This window comes from Oncorhynchus kisutch, linkage group LG5 (assembly GCF_002021735.2).
Source record: "Oncorhynchus kisutch isolate 150728-3 linkage group LG5, Okis_V2, whole genome shotgun sequence".
NCBI lineage: Eukaryota > Metazoa > Chordata > Actinopteri > Salmoniformes > Salmonidae > Oncorhynchus > Oncorhynchus kisutch.
In genome coordinates, this window is record NC_034178.2 from 52509198 (window position 1) to 52518129 (window position 8932).

The 8932-nt window shown below is 43.0% G+C and overlaps 1 pseudogene; it reads right to left on the minus strand.

Moving 5' to 3' along the window:
• Window positions 1–5603: 5603 nt before the first annotated feature.
• Window positions 5604–7137, minus strand: LOC109891590 (ammonium transporter Rh type B pseudogene; annotated as a pseudogene).
• Window positions 7138–8932: the final 1795 nt, after the last annotated feature.

The following is an 8932-nucleotide window of genomic DNA, read 5'->3' on the forward strand; positions in this document are numbered from 1 at the left end:
GCTAGATGGAATCCCCGAGCTGACACGATAAAGATCTGTTGTTCTGCCCCTGAACAAGGCAGTTAACCCACTGTTCCTAGGCTATACTTTTAAATAAGAATTTGTTCTTAACTGACTTGCCTAGATAAATAAAGTTTTTATTTTTTTTATTTAAATGAGTGTGTAGCCCAAACCATTTGGATGATACAGACAGAACATGTCAGAAGAGGCTGTATTGACCTCAGATGAGGCTTGTGGGTGTCATAGAGCAAAACCGTTCAGACGCTACATATGATTTTGTGACAAGACCGATTTTGATCTGGCCATAGTCTAACAAACATCTCTCTAGCTCTGCCACCTTTCACAGCAGATGCGGATGGGCGATATCAGCAGATGCGGAGGGGCGATATCAGCAGATGCGGAGGGGCGATATCAGCAGATGCGGAGGGGCGATATCAGCAGATGCGGATGGGCGATATCAGCAGATGCGGAGGGGAGATATCAGCAGATGCGGAGGGGCGATATCAGCAGATGCGGAGGGGCGATATCAGCAGATGCGGAGGGGCGATATCAGCAGATGCGGAGGGGCGATATCAACAGATGCGGATGGGCGATATCAGCAGATGCGGAGGGGCGATATCAGCAGATGCGGAGGGGCGATATCAGCAGATGCGGAGGGGCGATATCAGCAGATGCGGAGGGGCGATATCAGCAGATGCGGAGGGGCGATATCAGCAGATGCGGTGGGGCGATATCAGCAGATGCGGTGGGGTGATATCAGCAGATGCGGAGGGGCGATATCAGCAGATGCGGAGGGGCGATATCAGCAGATGCGGAGGGGCGATATCAGCAGATGCGGAGGGGCGATATCAGCAGATGCGGAGGGGCAATATCAGCAGATGCGGTGGATTGAGATGTAGCGCATGCAAAAAAACACAGTTTAAACAGACATATTTTGATGGGGATTTTTTTAATGTTCATTTGATTTCTACAGGAGCGCGACCATTGTAGGCTAAGGGTTAATTTAAATTAAATCAGTTCAGGAGTTTAATTGGATTTCCAAATCAACAATTGAATATTATTTGGGAATTTGGATTTAAGAATTCAATTCACCTACTGAATTCAGATGGACTTGACACATTCCTTAAGCAGATACAAAATAAACACCTGTGGTTATTGTAGCTAAATCCACTTTAGAATTTATCATAAAAAGAGCACAATTCGAAGATGCATTCATTATAACAATATAGGACAAACATTTCAATGCAGAGACGTTCTAATGCAGTCCAGATACAGTACGTGGACAAATCGTGTTAAGTTGTATTTTGAGTGGAACACCCCTTCAACAAAGTTGCCTAACGGAAATATGCAAATGTGGCTAGAATGCGCCAATAGGATCTTGCTAGATCGTGCTCGAACTCTGCCCACCTACTTTCTTGTTCTGCCCTCTATGACTAATTTGTTCCCATTTGAAATGACGGGCTGTGGTCTATCTTGGTTAAATTATAAAAATCTTTGATAATAATTCACACTTCCTGTTGCTGCAGGATTATTTTCCTGCTGTAGCAAACTGGCTCAAATTAAGATCCTACATATGTGGGTATCACAATGAAAAGAGACACTGTACCCAAAGAGATAAATATCTCTCATAAATAGCTGTTAATCATCAATGTTATTATCAGGGTAGACTTTCCTTGGTCCTTCAACCAATACTCCTGGCACTGTTGCATTTTTAACATTAGCCGCTGGTGCTGATATAGAGTGGTATGATTATTGAGGTGCCGATAAGATTGTAAACTATAGATAAAAACTGTAAACAGGAGATTAAGACTGTAAAATAAGTTGAGTATTACAGTCAGGCCTATACGTATTTGGACAGTGACACACTTTGCATCATTTTGGCTCTGTACACCACCACAATGGATTTGAAATTAAACAATCAAGATGTGCTTTAGGTGTAGCTTTTCATCTTCAATTTAAGGGTTTTGTCAAAATTATTGTATGAACCGTGTAGGAATTACAACTATTTTTATACATAGCCCCCCAATTTTAGGGGCTCAAAAGTAATTGGACAAACTAACATAATCATAAATTAAATTTTAATACTTGGTTGCAAATCCTTTGCAGTCAATAGCTGCCTGAAGTCTGGAACCCATAGACATCACCAGATGCTGGGTTTCTTCCCTGGTGATGCTCTGCCTGGCCTTTACTGCAGCTGGCTTCAGTTCCTGCTTGTTCTTGAGTCGTTTTGCCTTCAGTTTTGTCTTCAGGAAGTGAAACACATGCTCAAATGGATTCAGGTCAGGTGATTAACTTGGCCATTGCAGAACATTCCAATTCTTTGCCTTGAAAATTATTGGATTGCTTTCGCAGTATGCTTCGGGTCATTGTCCATCTGCACCGTGAAGCACCATCCAATGAGTTTTGAAGCATTTGGCTGAATATGAGCAGATAATATAGCCCTAAACACTTCAGATTTCATCCTGCTGCTTTTCTCAGCAGTCACATCAACAATAAATACAAGGGAACAAGTTCCATTGGCAGGCATACATACAGTACCCATAACACTACCTCCACCATGCTTCACAGATGAGGTGGTATGCTTCAGATCACGAGCAGTTCCTTCCCTTCTCCATACTCTTCTCTTCCTATCATTCTGGTACAAGTTGATCTTTGTCTCATCGGTTCATAGGATGTTGTTCCAAAACTGTACAGGCTTTTTTTAGATGTTTTTTGGCTAACTCTAATCTGGTCTTCTAGGCTTACCATTTTTTTACATCTTGTGGTAAACCCTGTTTTTTTCTCTGTTGAAGTCTTCTCTTGATTGTTGACTTTGACACAGATACGCCTGCCTCCTGGAGGGTGTTCTTGATCTGGCCAACTGTTGTGAAGGGGTCTTTCTTCACCAGGGAAATTATTCTGTCATCCACCATAGTTGTTTTCCGTAATCTTCCAAGCCTTTTGGTGTTCCTGAGCTCACCAGCGAGTTCGTTATTTTTAAGAATGTACCAAATAGTTGATTTGGCCACACCTAATGTTGTTGCTATCTCTCTGATGAGTTTGTTTAGATTGATCAGCTTAATCATGGCTTGCTTCACTGGCAGTGACAGCTCTTTGGACTTCATATTGAGGGTTAACAGCAACAGATTCAAAATGCAAATGCCACACTTGAAATCAACTCATGTGCTTTTCCTATAACTAATTTCTGTGTTCTATTCATATGCTGTTCTATAAACCAATGTTTGTGTTCATGCAAGTGGCTGACTGAACGAATCATCACTATCAGTAGCTGCAATTTGGCAGTACGCCCAGACCTTGTTTTGAGAACGAAAGATATCTCAGTTTCAAGGTCTCAGCTTAGAGAGAAGAAGCCTTGTGAGGTATCACATGTTATGAACCAGTATTGGTCAGCCACATGAATGAAACAAAATGGTAATGATGAATTAATTATGCTAAATCATGCAAATATAACTTGTCTGTGTATAACCATAACTGCTGGGTCTGCCCAAGCAGAGCTCCTGATTGACATGTGTATTATGGTGCATTGAGTTGGTTGGAATCTCTCCAGCGCGCTGACAATAAACAATGATTCATATTAAGATTGACTTTGAGTATACCTGTGTAAGAATTTTCACAACACTGCTTACTTGTAAATTAACTAATGAGGGAATAACACACACCGGGCCATGGAACAGTAGAGCAGCCAATTGTCCAATTACATTTGGTCCTTTAAAAAGAGGGGGACCACATGTAAAAAGTGCTGTAATTCCTTCACCATTCACCCAATTTGGATGTAAATACTCTCAAATTAAAGCACTTTCAACTCATATTCATTATCAGCTAAAATAATAATCACTTGGTCAATGTCCAAATATTTATGGATCTGACCATATATGTTTCTTTTGAGCTTCACTTTTAATAATTCAGCATGACCTGAACTTGATAGATAGGTCTTCTGTAACTAAGCCACTCAGGAACATTTAATGTCATCTATGTTAGCAATTCCAGTGAATATTCGGCCTTGTGTTCTAGTTTATTGTTCTGCTGAAAAGTGAATTTGTCTCCCAGTGTCTGTTGGAATGCAGACTGAACAAGGTTTTCCTCTAGGATTTTGCCTGTGCTTAGCTCTATTCCATTTATTTTTATCCTAATAAACCACCTAGGATGCATATTTTGTATAATCTTCCTTCTTTTCACTCATTTAGGTTAGTATTGTGGAGTAACTACAATGTTGTTGATCCATCCTCAGTTGTGTCTTATCACAGCCATTAAGGGATCTTTACTTTTACTCAAGTAGGACAATTGGGTACTTTTTCCACCACTGTCTGTAACTGTAAAGTCTCCATTGGCCTCATAGTGAAATCCCTGAGTGGTTTCCTTCCTCTCCGGCAACTGAGTTAGTAAGGACACCTGTAAATATGCAGTGACTGACTGTATTGATACACTTTATATGGGGTATGTATTAACTTCACTATGCTCAAAGGGATATTCAATGTCTGCTTTTTTATTTTACCCATCTACAAATAAGCACTGGAAAACCTCCCTGGTCTTTGTGGTTGAATCTACGTTTGAAATTCACTGCTTAACTGAGGGACCTTACAATTATCTGTATGTGTGGGGTACAGAGTTGAGAGAGTCAAAAATCATGTTAAACACTGTTATTGCACACAGTGAGTCCATGCAACTTATTATGTGACTTGTAAGTAAACTTATTTAGGCTTTCCATAACAAAGGGGTTAAACTTATTGTCTTAACATTTCATCTTTAAACGTTTTATTAATTTGAAAAAAGTAATGCCACTTTGACATTATGGGGTATTGTGTGTAGGCCAACGACAAAAAAAATCTAATCAATGTTAAATGCAGACTGTGAATTTTTGGGGGAAAAAGTCAAGGGGTGTGAATACTTTCTGAAGGCACTGTATCAATAAATCTTGTAACCTTGTTGATGCCTAATATGTACTCCCAATGATATCCCCTCTGTGTTGTGTGCAATCAAACTTGCAAACAAGGTTTGCCATAACAAAGGAGTGGAATATTCACTCAAGCCATTTCAGTTTTTCATTTTTAATCAATTTGTTGAAATCTCTAAAAACACAATTCCACATTGACATGATGGAGTATTGTGTGTAGGCCAATAATGGTCTGGGCTGTTTTTCATGGTTCATGCCGCATAGTTCCAGTGAAGGGAAATCTTAACGCGACAGCACACAATGGCATTCTAGACGATTCTGTGCTTTGTGGCAACAGTTTGGGGAAGGCCCTTTCCTGTTTCAGCATGGCAATGCCCCAGTTCACAAAACAAGGTCCATACAAAAAAGGTTTGTTGAGATCGGTGTGGAAGAACTTGCCTGGTCTGCACAGAGCCCTGATCTCAACCTCATCTAACACCTTTGGGATTAATTGGAATGCAGACTGCGAACCAGGCCTAATTGCCCAACATTAGTGCCAGACCTCACTAATGTGCTTGTGGCTGAATGGAAGCATGTCCCCGCAGCAATGTTCCAAAATCTAGTAAAAAGACATCCTGGAAGAGTGGAGGCTATTATAGCAGCAAAGGGGGAACCAACTCCATATTAATGCCCATGATTTAAGGAATGAGATGTTCAATGAGCAGGTGCTCACCTACTTTTGGTCATGTAGTGTAGCTGCCACCTGGTAGAGGGCCTGCTCATTGGCGGTGTGGCCCAGTCCGGACTTCAGCCCTGGGGATCAGCTGCTGCAGCTCCAGCAGCTTTGGGTCTCCTCCCATGGGTGCGCGGAGATCTGGTATATACTGGGGCCATAGGTTTCTTTGTTGGACATGAGGATGGCATAAATGCCGGTCATGCAGGATATGAGACCGGTGAGGCCTTGGAGATTATGGATACCAGACTGGTCTTGGATCCTGAAGCTGTAACGTGTATACTAAGAATTGGGAAGCAAGTATAGGGAGTGAGTTTAAAAAAAAACGGAACGGAACAAAACAAGAAACACGAGTAGCGTACAGACGTGAAACACAGAAACAGAGTCAATAACGCCTGGGGACAGAACCAAAGTAGTGACGGATATAGAGGAGGTAATCAAGAAGGAGATGGAGTCCAGGTGAGTCTCATGAGGCGCAGGTGCGCGTAATGATGATGGCAGGTGTGCGTAATAATGAATAAACTGGCAAAGTCGAGCGCCGTAGAGGGGGAGCGGGAGTAGACGTGACAGAAGCGGTAGGTCAGGAAAGGGGTGAGGTACCTGTATCCCGTGAAGCAGGCTGTGCAGACCATGACCCCCAGGGCGTAGGCGGCTGCAGTGGAGATCATCATGTTCACGGAGGCCTCAACAGTCACACCACCCACCAGAGTCACATTCTGAATGTCGGCCATGGTGATCTAGCCTCTCTTGTTGAATAGGGCAGATAAGGAGAAGGCTGTCATCGACAAGGAGATGAGGCTTATGAAGGTCTGCAGGACAAGCCTGTACTGGTCAAAGTTGAAAGAGGGTCAGAACACCCAGAGAACCAGGGTGCCCATCACTGACAGGATGTCTGACTGGTAACTAGTCATCCCTTTGACGTGGCCATCGTTCAGGCTTGGCTGGTACAGCACAAACGTGACCCCCAACCCAAAGTAACAGACAAACAGATGAGGATGGAGCCACCTGCGTCATTGTTCTTTAGGTATTTCAGCACAGCCCATTCTGTCACAGCAAAGATATGGACCTCTTGCAGGTCCTCTAGCGGGCTGATCTTTCCCAGCACCGCCCCAAAGGAGATAAGCACCACGCCGCATGTAAACTCAGCATTGACCAGGTTGACGACCCCAAGGTGGATCTTTCCATCGGAGTATAACTGGAAGTAGCCCTGGACCAAGTAGCCCTTCTCACTAGATGGCGAAGTTGGCTGTCAGGAAGTTGAAGACCATCCCGCTAAAGCCGTAAAGCCACATGAAGGCCAGCAGGCAGCTGCAGGAAGGCCAGCAGGCAGCCAAAGATCATCATCTGCATGTCAGGGAAGAAGGGACAGTCTCGATACAGGGAGTTGTCCATAGGGTTGGTCTCATTGTTCCTGAAACTTGCCGTTGGCATTGTCGTCATAGGTGACAAAGCTGGCACAGAGACCAAGGAAAACCACTTCCATCACCAGTGCCAGCACTGGCAAGCGCACCCTCAGGCTAGTGGACTTATTCATGGTGCAATGGACAGCTCACAGAGACCAATTACTCTAGCAGCAGCACTCTCTCCTTCCCTTTCTACCTCTCCTGCCAGATAAGTGTCTACTGGCATTGTGCAGAGAGCAGACACACGCACACCACACAGCTACACAAGGACTCCACATCTCTCCCACTCAGGACAGAGTTGTACTTTGGTCCCTCAAATTAACCCGCATGTTCTACAGTTTCACAACACAATGTGTATTGATGGAATTGTTATAGATTCAGATAAAATAAATTGGTAGGGTTGTAGCCATGCAGGGTCTATTTTGATTAAGAAAGTAAATGTTTTTTTGGTGGGTTTTTTGTGTTCACATTTTTTTTCTACCCCCTTTTTCTCCCCAATTTTGTGGTATCCAATTGTTAGTAGCTACTATCTTGTCTCATCGCTACAACTCCCGTACGGGCTCGGGAGAGACGAAGGTTGAAAGTCATGCGTCCACCGATACACAACCCAACCAAGCCGCACTGCTTCTTAACACAGCGCGCATCCAACCTGGAAGCCAGCCGCACCAATGTGTCGGAGGAAACACTGTGCACCTGGAAACCTTAGTTAGCATGCACTGCGCCCGACCCGCCACAGGAGTCGCTGGTGCGCGATGAGACAAGGACATCCCTACCGGCCAAACCCTCCCTAACCCCGGCCGGCTATGACAGAGCCTGGGCGTAACTCAGAGTCTCTGGTGGCACAGCTGGCTTGGTGTTTTTTTTTTTACTTCCCAACTATTTGTTACTGTAACCTTACCCTAACCTTAACCTTAACCCTTTTAGCTAACCCTTCCCCTAACCTTAACCCTTTTAGCTAACCCTTCCCTTAACTTGAACCCGTTTAGCTAACCCTTCCCCTAACCTTAACCCTTTTAACTAACCCTTCCCCTAACCCTTTAGCTAACCCTTCCCCTAACCTTAACCCTTCCCCTAACTTTAACCCTTTTAGCTAACCCTTCCCCTAACCTTAACCCTTTTAGCTAACCCTTCCCCTAACCTGAACCCTTTTAGCTAACCCTTCCCCTAACCTTAACCCTTTTAGCTAACCCTTCCCTTAACTTGAACCCTTTTAGCTAACCCTTCCCCTAACTTTAACCCTTGTAGCTAACCCTTCCCCTTAACCTAACCCTAACCTTAAGCCTTTAACCTAACTCCTAAACTTAACCTTAACCTTAATCCTAACCCTTAACCCAGTGGTTTAAAGTACCTAAGTAAAAATATTTTCAAGTACTACTTTAATAGTTTTTGGGGTATCTGTACTTTACTATTTATATTTTTGACTACTTTTACTTCATTGCATTCCTTAAGTAAATATTGTACTTTTTACTCCATACATTTTCCTTGACACCCAAAAGTACATGTTACATTTTGAATGCTTAGTAGGACAGGAAAATAGTCAAATTCACGCACTTATCAACCGAATATCCCTGGTCATCCCTACTGCCTCTGATCTGGCAGACTCACTATACACACATGCTTTGTATGTAAATGATGTCTGAGTGTTGGAGTGTGCCCCTGGCTTTCCGTAAATTAATAAAACAAGAAAATGGTGCCAAATATACAAAATCTGCAGGGGATCAAATACTTTTTTCCCCTCACTGTATGTAAATCAGCTTTTAGTTTTGTTGCACCTTATTTGTGGAACAATCTTCAAAATGTTCTTTAATTTGGTGTTTTGGTGCCTCTAGGGCAATTCAGAAAGATGATTGAGGACCTTATTTCTGATGAATGTGTTTGTTTTTTATGACCTTTTTCTTCTTTCTGCTTGCATTTTGTATTTTATTT